This window comes from Microtus ochrogaster, chromosome 8 (genome assembly GCF_000317375.1).
Source record: "Microtus ochrogaster isolate Prairie Vole_2 chromosome 8, MicOch1.0, whole genome shotgun sequence".
NCBI lineage: Eukaryota > Metazoa > Chordata > Mammalia > Rodentia > Cricetidae > Microtus > Microtus ochrogaster.
This window is the reverse complement of record NC_022015.1, coordinates 3806373-3830094: the sequence shown is the minus strand read 5'-3', so window position 1 is coordinate 3830094 and position 23722 is coordinate 3806373. Positions and strand designations below refer to the sequence as shown.

Here is a 23722-nt window from a genome sequence, read left to right as displayed (position 1 = left end):
GAGTTTTAAAGCTTTGTATCACATCCTGTTCCCTAGAGCTCATGAGATCGATGAAGAACAGCAAGGAGATGAGGGGCTCTTTGGGAGGTCTGCTTGGGTTGCTTTCACAGTGGTAATGAGTTGAACATGCCTGGGTCAGGGAGACAACAGTCAGTTTCCCAGAGGCCTGGGAACGCTGTGATCCAGCCACTCAAAAGAACAAACAATGCCTACATTCTGACCAACAGTCAGACATACCCTACATATCACACCTGACCAGAAGGTCCCAAGATCCATTGCCACATCTTCATCTTCACAATAAAAGGGCTTGACATAACTGGCGATTCCTTCACCACTGTGCCCTTTTGGCTGCCCACCGATCCTGGCTTTAGAAACACAGGTGACTGGTAATAGAGTGGGCATGGAATCACCCATAGAACAGGTTTTGCTCTGACTAGTCACTATGTTCTGCGTTGGCAAATCCTCCTACCTGCCTTGGAAAGAGCTAGAGTTATGTCATGTGCTTGAACCAAAGTCCCAGCTAACACTAACCCCAGTAGTCCAAGGCTCCATGGTGGAACAGCATAAGTCCAGGCCCATACTTGTTCCTTGACACACAAAACCTCCCTTTGTGATCAGTCGGATGAAGAAACGTCATCTCCTGGGAACTTGACATCACGCCAGGAAAAGCTAAGAAGCAGGAGGCTTCTGGTTTCCCGTGGACTTGATTTGGGGGTGCATGTGTCCCTGTGGATCCCAGGAACTTGAGAAGCCCAAGGGAGATGAACTCAGGGGGGTCTTCCTCTCTGATGTGCTCCTCATCTAGCTGTGTAAAGTCTGAGTCCTCCTCAAGTACTCCATGCACTTAGACTGGGCCTGGAATGTTCCAGGAACTTAGGAAATACTTGTTGAATAAAGGCTGGGGGTGTGGCTCAGTAGGAGAGCTGCTTGCTTGGTATGCGCAAGGTCTCGGTCCAATCCCCAGTACCATGAAGAAAAATGGGGTGGGGAATGAATGAGTGTAGAACCCGGTTATCCTTTATCACATGGGCTGGCCCAGGAGCCACTTGGGATGAGTTCAGTTAGACGCATCAAGGCAGGTTCAGACTTCAAAGCAGCAAGCAATGAGAGAGGGCTCCACACCCCAGCCTGCTGGACAGAGGACAAAGGCTCAGACTTTGAGCCAAGTCTGGGATTTACCTCAGGCACCCAGGAGCCTCTGATTGAGCAAGAGAAATGTCTTCATCTTAATGTTTCCCAGTCAACATCTCAGGGGTTCCAGTCTGGTTCCTTTCACATAGTTAGTGGCCTTGGAAGAGTCACAAGCTGATGCTAGAAGCTGAGGCTGGATCTCAGTTGTCACGCTTCCCCGACACACACTGCCTTCTGGCTTCCATCCCCAACCCCACATAAAACCAGACATGGTGGTGCATGCCTGTAATCCTAGCCCTTAGGAGGTAGCAGCAGGAGGCTCAAAACTTCAAGATCATCTTTGACTACATGTGAGTTTTGAGGTCAGCCTGAGACCCATGAGTCCCTGTCTCAAAAAACAATTTTTTTTTTTAAAATTTAAAATGGATCGAGTTTTAGTCAGCACCTCATGAGGATAGCTGGAACGTGAGGGGAGATAACAGGTAAAGGACTCAGCCCAGCACTGGCTCTCAGTATGTGCCTGGGAGTGGCAAGGCTGTTACTACCTGCATTGGAGTGAGGGGCAGGGACATGGCTGGAACCCTCTGCCTGACCTAATCCTTCCAGAAGAAGGAGGAAGCATCCTTGGGAAAACTGTTTAACCGTCCTGTTTCAGTCTCATGGCACATAACTTTGCAGAGTAATAGACTTACGTAAGCAAGAACCTTAGATTATTAGCCATCACTAAGTAAGCATGAGGTAAGACTTAGTGATCTCCTATCTTCTCATAACAGATCCCACCCCATGTCCCATCCCTTAGCCCAAGATGGAGGCACAGGGCTCAAGGCTGAGCATGCATACAGTTTGCTCTGAAAAGTCCCTGGAACATCTGGTTCCCCTAGGTCAAGCCACCCCTTAGGCTGGGTGGGGTAAGTTGAGGGCTGCCTGCCACTGAGGAACACCAGAAAGGGGACTACGGCTGAGGGAGGCCCTCAGTCAGTCATTCTCCTTCCAGGGCTGGATGCTTCCTAGCCTCCCCTCGCATCTTCCGACAGACTCCCTTCTGACGACAGACTCCCTTCTGACGTAAGCTCATTTGGGTAAGCTCCTGTTCCTTAAATGGAGAATCCTGACAAACAACAGACCCGAACAGGTGGCTGCCTCGTCACCACCAAATCTGCTCAGGAAGAAGAGCTAGCTGTCCATCCTCCTCGAGACCCCGACAGCCAGGATAGAACAAACAGGTGCAGCAAGGTATCTGTAAGCAGCAGGGAGGGGAGGCTACTGCAAGCCTGGTCCCACAGTCCTTGGCAACAACCTGGCCTCAGACATTGCCCTAAGTATTTGGAAAGCAGAAAGAGAGAAATATAGAAGGAAGCTAGAGTTGATTTTCATTGACTTCAAATAGGTACCCACCCCTCAAAATTAAGATAGCTATTGAATATAGCTCTTTGGAGGAGGAAGAAAAGGAGAAAAAAAGGGAGGAAGGCAAGGGAAAGTGCCCCCATTGGAGTACTTGAGCCTCCACCATCATCCTGAGAGCCAGGAGATCATTTAGTCCCCTTTCCAGGCGAAGACACTGAGGCTCACAGAGATGTGTAACCAAAATCACCCACCACCAGGCTCACGCCTCTGCTCCCCAGATCTTGTCTTCATTCTAATTCCCTAGCCTGGGCTCTGCTTCTCACACGGCTCATTTCTGCTGCCACTAATCCATGAACTCAGAATGGCCAAGGGACACTGGTGGTGTTCTCTCTTCTCTGACCAGCTGACACCAGAAGTGGACAGAGAAAGACATGAGAGGTATCTTCAGCTACCCCAAGTGTGTTTCAGGGCACACGTCTCTCCACCAAAGAGTTTTTAATGCTAGGAGCTGGAAAACAGTTCAGTTGCTTCGGTGTTTGCCACCAAAACAAGAGGACCTGAGTGTGACCCTCAGCACCCACGTACAAAACAGGACATAGTGGAGCGAATTTGTACTCCCAGCACCGAGGAAGCAGAGGCTGATCCGTGGGGCTCTCTGGGTAGTCAGCCATCTTACTTGGCCCGTGAGAGACCATACCTCCAAACACAAGGTGAATGGCCCATGGGGAATGACCCCTAAGACTTCTGGCCTCCACACACAGGCATACAGGAGCACTCATGAACACATGCGCACACACGTGCATAGGCATATATACCTGCACATACATGGAAAGACTTTTAACCTCAAAGGGCTCTGTGTGAGTCTCGGGAGACCACATGAGCTGTGTGTCTTAACCAGGTATACCTATCAGAGCCCTATGGGGAGTCAAGGTTTGTTTTTGTCTCAGCTGTCTGTCCCAGGAGAGTCTGTCTTAACAGGTAGAGACCGCAGTGCCTGGCACGTGGTACTGAGCTCAACAAAGTTATCTTTGCTTGATCTCAGCCCCAAAGATAATTTATTTTTCTATTTTTAAATAGATTGACCCAAGCCTTCAAGCCGAGTCTCTGACTTCTCCCCGGGAAAGGAAAGGGAGTTCTACTGGTAGGTTAGTTTTTAAAAGGATTTCATTATTTTGTTTGTTTGTTTGTTTTTAGACAAGGTTTCTCTGTGTAGCCTTGGCTGTCCTAGATCTTGCTCTGGAGACCAGGCTGACCTCAAACTCAGAGATTCACCTGATTCTGCCCCCCTCCTCCGAGTGCTAGGATTAAAGGCGTGCATCACTACCAACAAGGTTTAGATTTTAAAGGTTTATAAAGTTGCCAAAAATAATGAAATCTGTGGCCTGACAGCCAAAATGAAGAACCAAAACATACTAGCCCCACCTCTCCTGCAGCATTAGCCTCATGAGTAAGTATGTCCAGTTGCCTGCCTCCCAGTTCTCGGGAAGTCTAGCACCCCCAGTGCACACGGGTATACCAGACAGCCAGTGGGAAAGGCATGTCCAGGCACAAACATCTCCTGGCACAGAAGGGGACATGGCCACAGGCAGAAGTGGGAGCTTCCAACATTCACTGGAGAATGAAATTAGAAACCACAGTTTGGAATGATGTGAAAATCCTTCCGACCACAGCAATGGTAGGAGAAAATCACTGGGCAGGGTCTACACTGCACCTGAGTATAGAGGTAAGGGCAATAAGCCAAACCTGGGGGTCATTACCCTCCAATCCCCGAGGACATGCACAGCCCACAGCCTGCCTGGCAGCCAGAGGGAGCAGTAGCTGCCCCCACCACAGGGATCCCCCAGGTAAGTATTCCCATTCTCCCCCCCCCTTTTTTTTTCTCTCTGCCACTCAAACAATCAAAGAAATGGGCTCATCTTTCCTCATGGCCTAATCTGGTTCACTCCTGCTGGCTGGTGAGAACTGGTTATGGAGTGTAGCCTGGTGTTGGAGGAGGAAGTGGGAAGTGGGGGTTGGGGTTCAGGACGCAGAGGGAGTAGGAGGAAGGGTGCCCATGGAGAAGAGGGGCCCTAAGTCACATCAGCTCTGAGTGAAGAGCTGCCTTTTGCTGGAGTGGGAATTAACTCTTGGCTGCTTCCTCCCCACTGAGACCAGATTTCTGACAGAAGTGACAGCAAGGAAGGATTTATTCTGGCTCGCAGTTTAAAGGAAACAGTCCATCGTGGCAGGGAAGGCATGGCAGCTGGGACTCCATTCGTGGCAGCGGGAGGTTGATACACGGCTTGACAGATCAAGAAACAGGGATCTCTACCCAGAAGTGGATTTGGTTTTGAAACCACAGTCCCCATTTCTACTGTCTACGAGGTTGGCCAACTAGACCTCCTGTGCCAAGGCTGTGCAGCCTCTCAGGACAGCACCACCCTCTGGGCACCAGAGCTCTGCAGGAGACATAGCATAAGCAAACCATAACAACTAAGATGTGAGGATCAAAGCTGCCATGTGGACTCCCTTCCCAGAGAGGCTGGAGCTGGGCACAGAGCACTGTGCTCAGAGCATTCTATCCAACGCTTTCAATGTGTGCACAGGCACTGCACGCTCCCTTCACACGAGGACGCCGAGACCGAAGAAACTCAAGCATCTACGCAAAGTCCCATACCTTAGGAGGAGCAGAGATAGAGCGTGTGCCCTGGCAGGGTACACTCCACTAGAGTCTCAGCCTCTGCTTGGCAGCCTGGGATATGGTGGGTGCTCAAAACATGTCCATGGGAAAGAAAGCCCCACTCTGGAAGCTGCTAAGTTCTGAGACGGCGGCTGCTGGCTCCCACCACGGAGGCAGATGGAGAACGGGTAGAAGGAAGTGTAAAGAGCCTCTCTGAGGCAGGCAGGCTGGAGTCGAGCCTGGGAGGAGGAGGATGGGGAAGGGAAGTGTCGCAGGGCCACAGCTAAAGGCCGAAACAGCAACAGTGTTGTGTTGGTGTTTTACTTTTTGCTCTTTGCGGGGCCCACTACCCAGATCTCAAAGAAACCACTCACATAACAAGAAGAACCCTAAGAGAGACATACATGAATCCCCCTGTGAAGGGGAAACAGACAAGATCTCCTGAAAAAAAAAAAAACTGGGAGTATGGGGTGAAGATAGGAGGGTGGAAAGGGAGAGGATGGGAGAAAGGGAGAGAGGAGAACATGAGGGAATGGAACGCTCAAGAAGGAGGAAGGAGAGAGAGAGAGAGCACGAGGAAACAGATATCTTGATTGAGGAGCCATCAAAGGGCTAGTGAGAAACCTGGCACTAAGGAAATTCCCAGGAATCCACAAGGATGACCCCAGCTAGGACTCTAAGCAACAGTAGAGAGGACGCCTAAACTGGTCTTCCCCTATAATCAGACTGATGACTACCTTAATTGTCATCAAAGAACCTTCATCCAGCAACTGATGGAAGCAGATACAGAGATCTACAGCAAAGCACCGGGCCGGGCTACCTGAGACCAGTCCAAGAGAGGGAGGAGCGATAACATGGGTAAAGGGGTCAAGACCATGATGGGGACACCCATAGAAACAGCTCATTGACTCTGGACTGATAGCGGGAAACCTGCAGAGGTCCAAACTAGGTCCACTGAATGTGGGGACAGTTGTGAGGCTTGGGCAGTCTGTGGGGCACTAGCAGTAGGACCAGCATTTATCCCCAGTGCTTGAATTGGACAGCTTGGATCACATTCTCTTTGGAGGGATAACTTGCTCAGTCTAGGTACAGATTATTCCTAGACTATACTCAGTTTAGGTATATAGGGGGTAGGGCCTTGGTCTTGCCTTGAAGTGAAATGTCAGACTTTATTTACTCCCCTTGGGAAGCCTTATCCCTTCTGAAGAGTGGATAGGGAGGTAGGGGGGAAGGGTGGGGTGGGAGGAGGGGAGGGAGTGGGAACTGGTATAGCTATGTAAAATGAGAAAAAGATTGTATTAAAAATTCTTAATTAAAATAAAATAACCACTCACACAGAGGCTTACTCTTACTTTTAATTGCCCGGCCTAAGCTTGGCTTGTTTCTAGCCAGCTTTTCTTAACTTAAATTATCCCGACTACCTTTTGCCTCTGGGCTTTTTCCTTTTCCTACTTCTGTATATCTTCCTTTCACTCTGACTCCGTGCCTGGCTGGGTGGCTGGGTGGCCCCTGACATCCCCCTCCCCTTTTCCTCTCGTTGCTCCTTCTCTGAAGCCCAGATTTCTCCTTCTATTTATACTCTGTCTGCCTGCCATCCCCGCCTATCCTTGCTCCTGTCTCTCTATTGGCCATTCAGCTCTTTATTAGGACTGTCAGGTGTTTTAGACAGGCAATAAAAAAAAAAATCACAGCTTCACAGAGTTAAACAAAAGCCACACAACTTAAAATAACATTCCCCAACGGGGCACTGCTGGTGGGTGGGAGCAGGGGGGCTGTGAATGCTAGCAGGGTAGGGCAGCGTGGACACTGAGGGATAGGAGACCCACCTGAGATGGGGGTAGAAGGGATCTTAGCTCTTCCGTCAGAAACAATTCTACCAGAACCTCTGTCACCTAGAGCCTGGAGGCCCTCCAGCACCAGCTCCTTGGGGAACTTATGGAGGGTGTTCAGAGGCAAGTGTACGTCAAAGCCCAGCAGCTTCTCTTCCCATGGCAGGATGGAAACTTCATAGCAGGTGTGTTTGAGCTTCCAATCTGTGCTGCTCTGCTGACCTGCCAGGCACGGGTTCTAGCCCAAGAAGAGAAGCCTCAGCATTCAAGGTGGCCAGGAAGAAGAAGGGAGTGCTGCTTTTATCCAAGCTTGAGGTTTGGAGTCTCGTCCCCCACCTGCAACCATGGTGGGCTCTTCTCACTGCAGGGACTTAAGACCACTTTCATCGAACTGCCCTTTCCTATTGAGGGTCCCTGCCATAACATCTTACAAGTCCATGTTAAGGGCTGGTTTAGCCACATTGTAGCACTATTGCCTACTTCTCCCCCCAAGGAGGAAGCATTGCTACTGTCTCTGCTTCAGTCCCCAGTATTCTGTGGCCCCGGATAGGCCCTGGGCCTCACACCCATACTGTCCCTTCTCCACGGTGAAGCCTGGGCCCCTTCCTGCCCCCTCCCGCTTCAACTGCCAGGTTCCCCAAAGTTATCTCCAGACCCTACTGTCTCTGCTCCACACTGGGCCCTAAATGCCTAGTTCTAGCCCTGACCTCAGACCACAAAAGAGAAATGGGGGTGGCCAGTGATCAGCGGAGACCAAGCTGCCAGTGTGTTTGGTTCGAGAGAAAGCGAAGGCAGAAGGCTAACTCCTCTGCATGGCTGATGTGCTTTAATAACAATTGTTATAATTGCTACTTTTACTTTACTGAGACAGTGTCTCCCTCTGTAACCGAGACTGACCTAGAACTCATGGCGTAGCTCATGCTGGTTTTGAACACACCATGCTACCTCAGCCTCCCAGGGCTGGTACCACAGGTGTGCAGACCACACCAGGCTGCTTCTTGGCATTCTTCTGCTCGAGAACACTCACAGATCCATACGGCTTAGAGCCAAAGACCCCAGTGGGTTAAGGAGCATCTGCCGGGACTCAGATCCCCGTGGAACCCAGCTCGAACCCTCCCTGTGGCTCCATACCTTTCACTTGCCAACTTCAAGGGGCCGCTTTACAAGAGCCACCCTCCCTCACCTGGCAACCCTTCCCCTCCCCTGCTTCAGCCATCTCCAGAGCCCCCTCATCCCTTAGCACTGACCCTTCATTGCCCCCCTTTCCTCGGATCAGCTTCAGGAGCTGGGAAACAGGGTGCTGTTTGGCTTGCTGGTTATCCGCACATACATACACACCCCTGCCCCCTGTTTCATAAGCCCAGAGCTTAGAGCAGTGGCTGGCTTGTTTTAGAGCAGCGGTTCTCAACCTGAGGGCTGTGACCCCTAAGGTTAAACAACACTTTCATATGGGGTCGCATATCAGATATTTATATTAGGATTCATAACAGTAGCAACGGAATTGCATTACAGGGTTGCCACGTTAGGAAGGTTGAGAACCACGGTTTTGGAGGACTAGAGCCACCTCTTGTAACTACCCATGGAATGACTGAACAGGCCTGAGAATGTCCGGGGAGAGCTGCGCCTGTAGCTCAGCTGGTAGAATGCTTGCCTAGCATGCAGGGGGCTGATCCTGAGCTTCGTGCACACTAATCCTGAGCTGTATAAAGTCAGGTACAGTGGTGTACCTGTAAGCCCAGCACTCAGAAGGCAGAGGCAGGAAGAGCAAGAGCTCAGGGTTATCCTTGGCTACGTAGCAAAGCTCAAGACCAGCCTGAGCGCAGGCAACTTGACTAAGAAAACAAAGTGAAAATGTCAAGGGAAGAACCCTCCTGGGGGAGCCGTGGTAAACATGCGGCCAGCATGCCTCCTGCCCTCCTGCTCCTCAGCACGCTGCAGCTACCTAGATCAGAACAGATGGACATCAAACCCTGTCTGTCTTGCTGCACTGACCCTAGGGGTCGATGGGTACCTGCCCCGTCTTACATGTCCGGTGTCACTGACTCATAGAGTCTGTGCTTATTCCCACCTTCCTACCGGCTCTTTCTCTTCCCTCCAGTGTGAGCAGAGGGAGAGACAGACGCTTCGTGCTTCCTCTCATCCCACCTGCCATCTGCACTTCGCCTACCCCTCAAGATCCACATCAGACACCACCACCGCTTTCTCCCCTCCTCGGAACCTTTCCAGGCTTCCGCAGCCCAGAGAGAACATTCCTCACACCAAGGCCTTCCCTTGGCCCCCCATCGCCTGGACTAGCCATGAACTTCCTGGTGACGTTTCCCAAATCCCCCCCGCAGCCTGCTGCTGCACTTGTTTACACACACGTGTGTCTTGTTTTCCTGGCACTGTAAACTTTCTGGGAAGAGCTGCCAAACCTGATGAATCCCAATGTCCCCAAAGCACAGGGAACAAGCGCACAGTAGGGACTCGACGAACATTTCTCAGTTCACTTCTGGGTATAAACAAGCCACCTTCTCAACAGCCCCTCCCTACACTGGCCTCTCCCACACCCTCCATCTCTCCCCTAACCTGGCTGCTGCTCGCTTATCTGCACAGGCAGCTGTGGACCTGTGTCTTCAAAGGCTCCTGTAGGGCCCACCAAGTGGTTTGCAAAGCCCCGCAGGCCTGGAAAAGTGAAGTGTCTGGTTTGTTCTGGCAGGCCAGGGGTTCAGAGTGCAGTTCCCTCCGAGGCAGGAGCCTAGCAGAGGAATCACCAGGGCGGAGGTGGAGGTGACTCATAGCTGAAACCCACACTGGAGACTTGGCTTGCTGAGCGTGAGCTCTCAGCAAGCAGATGCTCTCAACAAGCCGACCTTACAAGGCCAGTGGAAGCTCCAGTGACTTTTCTTTTTGCAGGCAGGATATCACACTGTAGCCCATGTTGTCCCGGAACTCACTCTGTAGCACAAGCTAGCCTTGGACTCCCAGGGTTCCTCCTACCTCAGTCCCTCTGAGTACTGGGTTACAAGTGCCAGCCACCAAAACCTGCTTTCCAATTCCTTCTGCTGTGCAGGAAGATGAGTCAGGTGGGCTAGAGGAAGCCGTGTCTCGAAGGCGCTCTGTGTGAGGCTGGGCTGTACCCTGGAGGACAGAATGGTCTTCCCACTGCCTCTGCAAGCGCAGAAGGCTGCGGCAATTGCTCCACCCTTGAGTAGCTGAGGCCCAGGTGAGCAGGAATCAACAGAGGCCTGACTCAGACTTGAAACCACACTCTTTCCACATGGTCTCAACAACTCCAATTAGCTAATTATATACCCAGATTACCTGAGACTGTGGTGGTAGGGAGGGGGTAGGGAATATACTCACTGAGTTCTCAAATCCCAAATCCTGAAAGCTCCCCACCCACCTCAAGACATTTTCCCTTCTCTTGGGCCCTGGCTAGTGTGCCAATCGAGCAGATAGGCCGTTTTGAGCAGCCTCCTGATGATGCTCCTCAAGCATTTGCATGCAGAAAGCCAAGTCCACTCTTTTATGTAACCGACAGCTGACTTCCCCCACTGCTGTGGTCCCTTTAGCCTTGTACGAGACGGGCTCGCACTAGTGCAGGGGAGAAACAATATTCACGCGGAACGCCTGTGAGACAGAGCCCACAGGAGACAGGACTGAGGTGAGGGGTGCCTCAGGATGGAAGCCTCCGGTCCACAGCTAGTATGAATTCAGCTGAGCAGAGAGCTGCTGGTCCTGAGGGCCTGGTCGACCCCAGGGGCTACTGCCTAGGGCTCCCTGGCCTCTTGGAGACCTTCACCTTCTAGAAGAGGGAGGCAGCTTCCATGGTAACAGGACAAGCCTCATTCCTTAGTTTCCCACAGCAAAGACAGAGCCAGCGAGTGACCAGGACACAGGAAATGGGAAGGAAAAACAACCATTTCCTGTGAAGTTTGTGAGCCACAAAAGGGGAAGTTGGTACATGGGATCTGAGGACAACAGACCTTCCTAACAGCTGGGGGAGAAGAGAGCTCCTAGACCTGGCAGGGGCTGCAACTCGGAAATGTGATTCCAGCCTCCTGTCTGAGAAGAGGGAGGGAGGCAGACACAAGGACCTACCCCGGGGCGACACGGGGTGCACGCTCGGATGAGATGGGAACTTGATTTAGCTTATATGCTTTTCTTATTGTTGGTTACTGTTCTCTTTTTCACAGTTGGGGCTTTGAGCACTCTAGGGAAACACTCTACCACCGATCTCTGTCCCTAGCCCTGTTTTGTTTTTAAAGATGTCTAAACAGTTCTAATGAGTTCAAGTCCTCCAGGCCAATAAGCTCTAGCCCAGAGCACTGCACACATCTGGAGAGGAGATGCTTAATAACTCAGTGGCTTTTGTATCCGAGAGGCAGTCCAGTCCCAGACCTGAAAGTGGGCCCGGAATCCTAAGGGAACAGGGAGCATATGATGTCAAAGCAGGTGAAGAACTGTAGCAGTCAGATCTCAGCTGGTCACCAGTAGGAATCTTGTCATGGGTCAGAGAAGGAACAGGATGGAATCCATAAGGCAGCTGGAATTTGTGTCCCCAAAGCAAGTTGGCTAAAGTCTGGGGTTCCCTAAAGGGTGCTCTTAGCATTGCGCCATAAGGTTCTCTGAGAACCCTGTATGGTGGTGACCTGCGTGCTGTCTGGGGTCACTACATGCAAACCTGAAATCATCCTCAGAGCAAGGCTGCTTGGGATTTAACAAGTCAGCATTTAAGGTGATGCATGCCCACATCCCAGCGCTTGGGGCTGCTGGTTCAGGACTGCTGGTTCAAAACAGCCTGAACGACATATTGGAACCCTGCCTCAAGAGAAACAAGACAAAGTTCAAATTTAACCAGAATAGGAAACAGTGAGGGTTCACAGGGTAAAGGCACTAGCTACCATGCCTGCCCACCTGAATTCAACCCTGGGACCCACATGGTAGAGAGAGAGGACCCAAGCTTGCAGGTTGTCCTCGGACCTCCATGTGTGCTCTGTGGTAGGCACTCTTGCCTCCATCCACACGAATACACGAATAAATCAATAAAATGTAATTTAAAAATTAACCAGCATGATTGTTGAATCACAATCAACAGAGTCTTTTACAGACATGCTCACAGACCAAGCCGATAAAGACAATGACTCAGCTGAGAGTTTCCTCAGGTCACTCCGGTCTGTGTCAAGTTGACAGTTACAGCTGACTAGGGCAGGTCAGAGGTCAGAAAGAGATGCTGAAGAGCTGGACCTGAGAATGAAGAAAGCTCAGAAACACTGTAACCAATTTTATTCTCTTTTCATATGCACACAAGAGGAATACGGAATAAGCCAAGTTGCTGCTGCATGCCTTGGTATGTAGGAGGCTGAGATGGGAGGGTCGGGGCGGTCTAGTCTATACAGCAAATGAGTTTGAGGAGTTTATATTGCAGAAAGCTTGAGTTCCGGGCCAGCCTGGACTACAGAATGAGAATTGTACTCTCAAAAATCTAAACAAGCAAAACTCAGGCATAATATAAAAATATTTGTCTAATGTCTAATAGAGTAATAAATTTTAAATGACAGCAACTGGAATAAGTGAAGTTCTCGATGGAATCGGGTCTTTCCTCACCATCCAGTTCTGTGTCCAGTGGGGTACCGGCCTCACCAAGAAGGCAAGCCTTGCCCATCTCTTCATTGCCTGTGACGGTGTCCCAACTGAGGCACTCTTTAGACATCCATTGCTTAAGGGCAACGTCACTTATGGAACAATACCAATGGGAGGCTTGAGGGCAGGAGGAACCCTGACCCAGAAAAAAGACCCCACTGGTGCGTCAAGTACTGGTGGCTACGGAGAACCCACTGCCCTATTTAATCTGCACACGCATCCTGTGAGGTAAATAATGTCACTAAACCCGACTGAAAGTCCAATTCTGCCTGTGACAACCCGCCTTTAATAGACAGTGCATCAGAGGTCTTGTACTGAAGCACAAATAGGCCCAGTGGTCAGTTGGTCATGGAAGAGCCAACCTGGGCTCCCACCGAGACAAGTGATGCGAAGAAAGAAAGGGGGCTTGGGAGGAGAAGAGAAGAGGGAGAAGGGAGAGACATGGAGAGGAAGGAGAAGAGGAAGGGAGGAAGAGAGAGACATGGAGAGGAAGGAGAAGAGAAGAGGGAGAAGGGAGAGACATGGAGAGGAAGGAGAAGAGGAAGGGAGGAAGAGAGAAAAGGAGGAAGAGCAAGAGGCAGGGAGAGAGGAAGGGAGAGCTGCAGGAAGAGAGGGAGGGAGAAAGAAAAGAGAAGGTTCCTATCACAAGGGAGCCCCAGCTCCCATGAATACTCAACTCCTTCCACTTGCAGCTTGCAAGAGCAATTGACCCCATCACATAAACCCAGGGTGTCCCCAAGACAGACACGAAAGGCAGGTGCCTGCAGCACTGCTCAAATGTCACAACTGTAAACACAGCAAGTTACTATGCCACCCACCCACCACGTTAGCATCAGCAGTAGGTGGATGCTGAGCAGGGCCTTCACCTCCCCTTCCCTGCCAGCACACGGAGGGAAGGGAGATTCGGAAAGCGAGAGGAATCAGCAGCATGTCAGATGGGCTGCTGGGTTCTGCAAGCTTCTGACCCCTACAGAAATGATTCTTCCAAATCCTTTGAGGAGGGAACCCACGGGCCCCTCTCCTCCCCTCCCCCCACCTTTGCTGTTTTGACTTACCACAGGCGAGCAGGAACCTCCTGATCCGGTCCACTTCTGGGGTCAGTACCTTCTATGCCTGCATTTCCTCCCCTAAAAATGACCTGGAAGAAGGGAAGGAAGGGTGTAAGGGGGCAGTTGCTTTTTTCTCTACAGACCACAAGCTGCAGGAAAGGATGGATGGACCGTATTCTACAACCCGAGCTGGAGAGTTTCATAACGAGTCACTGGACGTAGAAATGGCAAGAGGGGGTTGGGTACACAGACCCTGTAACCATAAGGCAGGTTACAAGACAAAAACCAGAGCACAGAGGAAGCTTTGGAGCCTTGCCTTCATTGCTCCACTCCATTTTCTCGGGTACCTCTCAGTGTAGACAAGCATTTAGTATTCAGTTAGCATTCTGTGTTGGGAGGGCGGTACAGGCTCCTAAACTTACCTGGCCCAAGGATTAGGTGCCCTAGTCCTTTCTGGTGCCTTCCTTCTGCCTCTTGGGTTTGCTCACATCCTGCATATGTCATTTACTTGCCCACACCCCTGTGTGATCCTGCCTCTACTCATTTCTATTGAGGGCACCCTGCTCATCTTCCAAGACGTTTTGTGACCAACAAGCTGGCCTACCCCCTTCTACCTCCTCTGACTGGCACCCCCTGTGTGTGTTCTATACCCAACCCTGGCGTGCAGGGAGCAGCAAGAGACTGGTCCTACATACCTCACTCTGGGCAGTGGAAGGGCAATTGGATCTGGGCCCCAGTATAACAGCTGCACACTGTGCTGGGCACTAACAAGCCTGAGCCTACAGCTGTTGGTAGCCCCCTGCTCCTATCCCCCCCCAGCTCCTATTTATAGCCCTTTCTGCAGTCCTCCTCCACAGCTCCCAACTGGCTCTTGTTGGTGTGTTCGCTCAAGGTTCAGCTGATAGCCAATTTGAGACAAACCAATCTCTACAGACAGCTGCCCTTCCCAGGTAAAATCTGGGTTTGGGAGCTGGATGTAGTGGTACATGACTTTAATGCCAGCACTTGGGAGGCAGATGCAGATGGATCTCTGTAAGTTTGAGACCATCCTGGTCTATATAGTGAGTTCCAGGACAGCCAGGTCAATATAGGTGAGACCTTGTCTCTGAAAAAAATCTGGGTTTGTATCAGAGGCCAAGAAAACAAAGGTAGGAATTCAATCCCCAAGGCTCTGAGATGTGTTCTGATATGGAAAAAACTCGAAGCCCTAGCCCACCCTGCACTACACTGTCCTTCCTTAAGGAAGGCTGGACATGGGTGAATGCCTGCAATCCCAGTAAGCCAAGGCCAACTGTGTGCTACATGATAAGACCCTGCCTCAAAAAATAAAAATAAACACACATGTCTGAGCCCCTTTTTCTACACACGCAGACTCAAGGCAGAAGAGAATTCTATGACCATGACATCAGAGGGCCCTTCCAACTTGACATCCCACGGCTCTGTGACTCACTCTCTCTTCCTCCTCTGACACAGAGGTCAGAATCACCTACGGCCACCCCAGTGCCCCTACCCTGAGCACCTCAAGACCCACCCCAGTCCAAAGGGAAAGATGAAACTCCCAAGCTGCCAGCTAATCTCATGGCAGCCTCTGAGTGCCTGCTCAACCCTGCAGGTGGCAAGAGGGGGTGTGAGGGAGGGTTGCCGTTGCTATGGATACAAAAATGCTCCTCTCATTCACACCATCTGTCTGAGCCAGGATAGAAGACAAACTGTTAGTTGCCTTCACTCCCTTTCTAAGTGGTTACAACTGGATGCTAAATTTAAATGCCGCTCTGAAATCGGGACATATAAGGTCTCTCTGCCAACATCTGAAGGGTTTCATAATGGGCAGAGTGAGACTCGGAGGCAATCTAAGCTGCATTGTGTAGTCACCGCAATTGGAGATCTTTAAAAAAAAATAAAAATAAAAAAGTCCTCTCCTCTTTCTGGCTGAAGATGAGGTTTCAGCAATAAACAGACATCTGCTAGGAGCTTGTGAAGAGAGGCAAGCATAAACACCCCAGGGAGCAACCATAAACAGGGAGCCCTCTCCAGGAAGCTACTGCTCACCAGGGAAGAGGAGACGGAAGTGAGGAGGAGCCAGTGGGGCAGAGGTGAAGGGCAGACAAGGAAGGGCTGCTAAGGGCTAGGTGGGATGGAGGTGGTGCCACAGTGCAGGGAGTGGGCTGGGGGAGCAGACAGGCAGACAGAAGCAGCTCAGGTTGCGGGGAAACAGAGACCTGGCTGACTTCTGTGGAAAACCAAAGCTTGAGACCCAAAGTGGGGCTTCTGGAGGAGCCCATTCGTGGTGTTCATTATGGAAATTGATCACTCTTTATACGTAGAAAAAAAGAGGTATTGCAATACACACCTATGCGGGCACTTTGTAAGTATTTTAATTTCATCTCCACTTCAGTCTTAAGTGTGACTACCTCTTCTTTGTAGGCTAAATAGTAGGGTTCACACGCTTTCCAAGACTACGTAGGTAGGATTCGAACCCATGTCTGTTATAGCACGCTTCGTTTGCCTGCTTACTTCTTTTCGCCTCTATCACCTGGCCCTGATGTTTATCTTCAGTGCCCAGCTGCTCTGAATCCCTCAGATCTAATGCAAAAGGATTCTGACGGGGAGAGGGGGTGAAACTCATGGAGAAGGTAATCGTTAAGTTTTGGCCAACTCATTGCTGAGTCGCTGGGGTCCTGTGACTCCTGTTTCTTCCCATTCTGGTCACTGCCCAACAGACAGAAGGAAAAGCAGAGCGTGGAATGTGCCCACAGCATCTCCACAGATGGTTTGGAACAGCAATGGAGGCTGAGGGAAGAAAGGAGGCTTGGGTTTTCACTAGTCCCTTTCGTACGGAGTGAGTGTCTTACCACCCATCGATGTGTGCGTGCACGTGGGTGGGTCTCTGCATCTGTATGTCGGTGATGGTGAGTACCACACATCCTTTTGTGTGGAGGTGAAAACATTGCATCTATATATGTGTTTTGGGGCGAGTACCATGCCTGTGTGTGTGGCGGGGGAGAACTACGTACCCATGTGTGTGAACTAGTAAATACAGTGTACCCATGTGTGTCTGGGTGAGCACCATGCATCCATGTGCATGTTAGAGTGTGTACATACATGTGTGCCCTCCCTCCACTCTGTTTACCCTTTCAGTTGACTGTCAGATACACCCACTTCCTTCAGAAAGAAACGCTTGCCCATTACCATCTGTGTGTTCAAGTGTTAAAGATCCAGCTGTCCCAACACGCGGCGCTATCAACTCCATGAATACTGCACATGGCACCTTAGGATGAGTAGACACCCAACACAGGAGTCAGCATCCAGAATCCTACAGACCTGGGTCTGCATTACTCCAGGAAGCAGCTCTCTTTAGTGACTAAAAGGTCTTGGTGACTCTTCTGCATGTATGTCATCACCCTCCCCTGCTCCTCATGCTCCTGGCTCCCAGAACCAGTGCTCAGATGAACAGCCAAGGCCAGCATTCAAAGTCTGTGAGCAGAGAGGAGTCCCTGCAGCTCAGCACACTGATATGAAGGACAGAATGTTCTAGACACTCACTCCTGTTTCTGGCATGAGCTTCTGGGCTGGGCGTGTCTGAAACTTGGGCCTGTGAATGTTCCACTGACCTGTGGCTCTGACAGTGCAGGGCCGGCAACAACTATCTAGCTCCTTGCTGCCTGGCTCTGCAGCCAGCTAAAAGGACATGAGTTCCGGACCCCCCTTGTTGCTTGGGAAAGGGTCTGCTGTAATATTTTTAATACCCTGAAATAAATGTGGATACGCTATAGGATAAATGCTAGAGCCACAAGGTACCCAGGCAGCCACAGAGAGATGAAGATTCTGGGAGGAAGGAACGTGGTCCTGTGTTAAGTCACATACAGAGCACGCTAAGGGCCTGGGCTGTAGCTCGGTTGGGAATGTGCTTGTCCCTACACAGAAAACTGCCTGGATGTGAAATCGAGCACTGTATTAAAAGGCCATGGTGCATACCTGTAATCCCAACACTCCGGGATTACGTGAGATGGGGAATTCATAAACTCAAGGTCATTCTTACATACATAATAAATTTGAGGTCAGCCTGGGCTACATGAGACCTTATCTTTATTTATTTATTTATTTTTTTGGTTTTTCGAGACAGGGTTTCTCTGTGGCTTTGGAGCCTGTCCTGGGACTCCCTTTGTAGACCAGGCTGGCCTCGAACTCACAGAGATCCACCTGCCTCTGCCTCCCGAGTGCTGGGATTAAAGGCGTGCGCCACCATCGCCCGGCAGAAAAGGTCAGGCTTCTTTTTTTTTTTTAAGATTTATTTATTTACTTATTTATTTATGTATACAGCATTCTGCCTGCAGATCTCATTACAGATGGTTGTGAGCCACCATGTGGTTGCTGGGAATTGAACTCAGGACCTTTGGAAGAGCAGGCACTGCTCTTAACCACTGAGCCATCTCTCCAGCCCGAGAGACCTTATCTTTAATATAAAAACCAAGTGTGGAGGGAGTAGTAGCAAAGGCCTTTAATCTCAGCACTTGGCAGAGGCAGGCAGATGTCTGTGAATGAGTCCATCCTGCTCTATATAGTTTAAGGTCAGACAGGGCTACGCAATGAGAACCTGTAAAAAGCAAGACAAAACAAAACAAAAACCTAAAATCTCCAACATGGCAAACACATTATTAACTATGTAGTGGCCTGCACACACACCGAGCCAGGGATCTCTTCCCGTGATGACGACAGCGATGCACAGATGTGAACACATGGACAGAGCCTGAGAGTGAAGTAACCAGACCACATCTGGCACTCTGCACACAAAAGGCTGTGTGCTGTGGACTTGGGGCACAGGGATGATGATGGTTCTTCAAGATCTGACAGAGAAGGGAGCATCCTCAATCAGACTCGCGGCAGATGCAACCCGGCAGCGGCAGATTATGACCAGATTATCACCATCACTCCCGCCAGCTTTAATGTCGACCACCAGACACAGGAGGATTCATGCTTTAGAAGGAGCACCTATCCTCAGGGACCAGCCATGTCTGGGGCTGGTGCCCAGAAGAAAAGAGAAGCTAGGATAGGGAGAGCCGGGGTACCCTAGAGAGAGGTGCAAAGGTGTTCGTCCTTCAGGATTTTCCCAAGAGGCAACTCAGTGGAGCCTGAACCAGGCAGGCCCAAGCCCTGGGCTCTACTGCTCGGTGCTGCCTCCAGAATAACAGAATGAACCTAATATACAAACAATATTATGATCTGAGCAAACTTCAAAATCTCAATTAACTGAGGTACTATCAATAAACACAGCTGTGAGCGATGCATGACCACAGGCACCCAAGCAGTTGAGGGCCTGGCTTTAGAGAGATTAGAATATGGATTTCCTATCATGTGAACATGTTTACTACACAAAAAATTGGGGAAGAAAAAAAATAAAGAGTAATGTCATGCCTCGTGGTCTATGCCTGCAATCCCAGGTCTCTGGGAGGCTGAGACAGGAGGAGCTTCAGTTCTAAGCCTTCCTAGGCTTCAAAGCAACTTACGAAGACCACTTCTCAAGATTAAAGACTTTAAGGAGGGCAGAGGCTGTGGCTCAGTGGTCAAACATTTGACTAACATGTATGAGAAGGCTCAGGCATTGGTCTCTAGTAATAAAACCAACCAATGAAAGACCCCAAAATGTAAATAAGAAAGGAAAAATATCAACTCAAATACTGACATAACTAACAGAAGCATTAAAATGCTGTTATATTTGCTGAAAAAAAACTAAAATAAAAGATGAAGTACGGGTAGTGGTACACATGTGTAATCCCAGCACTTGGGATGTAGAAACAGTGGCAATCAAGAGCTCAAGGCCATTCTCAACTACATATCTAGTTCAAGTCCAGGCTGGGCTACATAAGACCCTTTCTCAAAAAAGCTCAAAGAAAAAAAAACAAGATAACAAAATCAAAACCCTAAGTCTTCCCTTGGAGGGCTGTGGCAGGGAGAGCCTTGACTGGGAGAGAGGTACTGCTCAGAGGAAGAAAAGGGAGAAGATGCACCCTGCTCTCTACCCAGCCCCGTGTCTGACTCCCAACTTGGTCTTGACAGAACTGAACTCAAAGCTTGGGCAGAATGACCTCAGTGGCTGTCAGCCATGTGTGATGTGCTGGGCCAGCTGCTGCTGAGGGCACACACGTGGCCATCTGGGCGCCACACCACAGACCAGAGACGAGGGCGAGCGTCGTAAATAGTTTTCCTATTATTTCAGGATGCTTACGGGCTGACGCTCACTCCTGCGACAGCCACACGAGCGTGAGCGACTCATCGTTCCAAACACGCACCACAGCCACAGGAACCCAACAGTCCCCTTGTTCAGAACACACCCCTCCAGTGGCTGCTATGCCACGGAGCATATGGTCACCAAGCCTCTGCTGTGTGTCCCCTGTATGCAGGCTTTGTTCCTGAGGATCCAGAGAGGGACAGAGGGGACTCCAGTCCCCAAGGGCTCGCTGTGATCCATCCCTGGGGAGACGAACTCCCCAGAATGGGGGTTAATTGCTCACAGAGTGGAAGGGACCCTCTGCTGTTCACTGTGACCAAATACAGCGTGTGCACAGATCGTCACTCCAGCAGACAGCCGCAAAGGTCATTCCTGACAGGCAGGCCTGTATGCCAATATGGATGTGGACAGGTGACACTGTAAGTAAGATTACTGCTGTCTCTGTCCTGTGCAATAATGACCATGGTTCTGCAGGGGAATTCTCTTACTGCTGTCTCTGTCCTGTGCAATAATGACCATGGTTCTGCAGGGGAATTCTTGTAAGTGAAACATGCTGAATTGTGCAGAGGATACATGACATAAACAATAGCATCAGAAATCAGCTTTAAAATATTTCAGGAAGAAAAAAAAAACTGGGAGGGGGGAGGCAGGGTGTGGAGAGACGGCTTAAGCAGGTGCTTGCTGCCAAGTCCGACAATCTGAGTTCAATCTCAAGGACCTACATAGTTGAAGGAGAGAACCGACTCCTCCAAAGTGTCCTCCGATCTCTGCACAGGAACTGTGGCACACACACCCATACAGGTACACACATATAGTAGATAAATAAACAAATAACTAAAGAGGAGTTTAAAATAGAACTGAGAGAAAAGCAGAAGAGGCAGTCAGAGAGTTAGCTTAATGCAGCATCATCTTAATGACTGGGGGAGCTGAGGAAGGTGCAGGCGCATTACACCACCCCATTTTTCTGGAAAAAAAAATGTGTGTGTGTATGTTTGGTCGGTTTTGTTTTGTTTTGTTTTGTTTCTGAGATGGCATGAAGAACTTAGAACTCATATTTACCAGGTTAGTCCATCTCAAACCTGCAGCAATCCTCTTGCTTCTGCCTCCTCGGGGCTGGGATTATGGTCTATGATACATACCTACTGCTCTTTCTTGTTGTAGAGACAAGGTCTTGCTGGGTAGCTAGGACAAGCCTCAAATCTACTATCAGCCTAGCTAGACTGGCCTTGAATCCTGGGTTCCCTGCTTCGGTTTTCCTTGCAGTATTTTTTTTTTTGACAGGCAACTGCTCTGTATGGCGGTAGATGCCCCAGTGAGACTGGTGTAGAAGAAACAGACAACAAAGAGCCAGGAGGATTGTGAGAACTGACTGGGGGTTTTGTGTCATTTCGTAGAGGGGTGGGAAGACTCACCTGTCATTAGGGAACTTGGTAGTACCAAACAGGGGCTGTCTGTACTAAGCCCTTGGAGTCCAGAGGGTGTCCAAGATTTCCCAGATTCCTGTGGTGTTTTAATCAGGGAGCTGGAAGCTGGAATCATTGTGAGACTCTAGTCATCTGATGATGCCAGTAACAATCTCTCTGCGTCTCAGTTTTCTATTCTGTAAAACGGGTATAGCCCCAACTACTACGAATGCAGCATTCTCTTCCAGGCTCAGAATGCTGGATGTTAAAGGATAAAGTCTGTTAGCACTCTGCAGACTTCCTGGGTTAGCCATGTTCAGCCCCCTCCAGTTCAGTCAAGTCCTCCATCAGTGGAGAGTGAGCAGAGACAGGCCTAGGCTGGAAGGCAAACCCAGGTAGAGATGTAGTCATAGTGGAGAGAACAGAGAGAGACACATCCCATCAGAGGAGAGAAGGATTGGGGCTATTCTCCGCAGCTCCTAGGAAGGGGACCGTTCAAACTGTGGGTTTCAATCACCCAGCAACCAGAGAAGCATATTCCAAAACCTGCCCCTCACCCACTGCAGAAAGAACAAGCCTAGAGTTCCTTCTAAGGGTCCAAGTTAGTTCAATGAATACAGTTCCAGACTCCTGGAAAAGCCGGCTACAGAGGTGGTAGCATTGCTGTCCCCTATCACAGCTAACACTGCCCGATCCCCTCCATTGGAGGACACAGTAAGTGAGGAGGAGGCAGTGCATCCTGCTGGCTGTCCTTTCAGGGGATTTGCAAAGTACTCCTGCAGTCCCCAGAATCTCTCCACGGCCAGGGGCTCCAGACACATGCACGCAGGGCATATTCCCACAGCCACGGGTAGGAAGTTAGCAGGAAGCAGGCACAGAGCCAGAAGAACACACAACTCGGGCTTTTTGGAGAGTAACAATCGGGACCCAACCTGTGCCCACTTCCCAGCGTCTGAAGAAGGCAACACTGATTGCCTTTAAAAATCTCTGGGACGTGAACAAGGACTGCCCTACTGGCCCACCTGTTAGATTCACTGCCCCCGCAGAGGAGACCGGCATGCAGAGGACACAGGTGCCAGGGAACTCAGGCACGCGAATGCGGAAGACCAATTAGCCGCTGGCTTTTTTCCCTCCGGGTCTGTCCATAAAGGGACTGGCTACTGACTTTATCCTCCTTCTAAACCACCTAAGACAATAGTGGGTAGCGAGTGGCCTTGCAAACGAGAGCACTTTCCACTTTAGAAACCCGGGCCCAGAATAAACAATGTAGAAGGGGACATGAGAGTACTCTGGTTTCAACACGCCTTTACCCAAGCTGTGCCGGTGAGGGTGCGGCTGAAGACTGAGGCTGGCCTGGGATAAGTTAACCCCGCCCTCTCCAGACAGCTGCAGCGGGGCAGAGGCTAAGAGAGAGACCCCAGTCCAGGGCCAGCCAGCGACAGGGCCGGACGCAAGGATGAGGTGCTCCTGGGCGGGGGGGGGGGGGGGGGGCGCGAGCGGAGGACAAGCACAGGCTGACAGGGGTCACAGGAGATCGAGGGGACAGCAGCGCGGTCCCTGGAAGCGCCGCCACCGGCCAAGTAACCAGCCCGGGTCCCAGCCCGCAGGCGGCCAGGCCACTGACATTTGGCCCAACTTAACTTCCTGTTATCAAAGAGGGAGGAGAAGAAGGGAGACAGAAAAAGATAATAAAATAAAAATAAGCAAGGCGCTTAGTGAGAGGATGGGAAAGGCACGGGAACCTATCTCGCGTGGAGCAAAGTTTGGGGACGGTCCCCTGAGCGATGACAGGAGACCCTGCTGCCGAAGGGCGCCCACTCTGGGCTGGTGTGCTGGGTTTTCTGAGGCTAGAATGGCAGTTTTGATTGGTAGAGAGCCCACGGGCCGCCCAGCAGGTAGGTCTGAGACCGCGGACGCAGCAGCCGCACCTGACCCTCCGGGGCGCCCGGTAGGGCGCAGAGTCCAGCCAGGGCTGGCACGGTCCCCACCCGCTCCCGCGCGCCACGGTACCCACTCCCGCTCTGTCTTACCGAAGGTCTCGCGGGCCTCCGGGCCTCAGGTCAGGACCTGCCTTGGTCTCCAGCTGTGGGCGCAGCGATCCGGGACCCCATGGGCCGCCTGCCGAGCCCGGAGCTAGCAAGGCGGCCCGGCGCAGGGTGAGCCGGCCGGGTGCCTGCGGTTATGCGAGCTGCAGAGGACCCGGTAGGGGCACGCCCCCATCGGAAGTTCGACCAATGACAGGGGCTCTGAAGGCGAAGCTCCACCCTAATCCTGAGACGCACGGCGAATGGTAATGCAGCGCGGAACCCACCCCAACGCCCTCCGAGTTAGTCCTGGACTACAGCCGCTGCAGCCGCGGACGCACGTGGGCTGAAACCCTGCCCCAGTCCCGGGAGCGGCCGGCCGCTCCCACTCTGGCCACAGGTCGGAGACCCAGCCCTGGGCTGCTGCGAGGT

General features: G+C 51.0%; 1 protein-coding gene across 6 annotated transcripts in view; it reads right to left on the bottom strand.

Moving 5' to 3' along the window:
• The window catches only part of Mical2 (microtubule associated monooxygenase, calponin and LIM domain containing 2), a 137662-nt gene extending 114221 nt beyond the window's left edge, over nucleotides 1–23441 (bottom strand). For all 6 annotated transcript variants that reach the window (XM_013347680.2, XM_005351008.3, XM_005351007.3 and 3 more), the window contains exons 1-2: nucleotides 23297–23441; nucleotides 13644–13726 (exon numbers count right to left, since the gene is read on the bottom strand). The gene's annotated coding sequence lies outside the window, so the exon portion shown is untranslated. The remainder of the gene's footprint in view (nucleotides 1–13643; nucleotides 13727–23296) is intronic.
• Nucleotides 23442–23722: the final 281 nt, after the last annotated feature.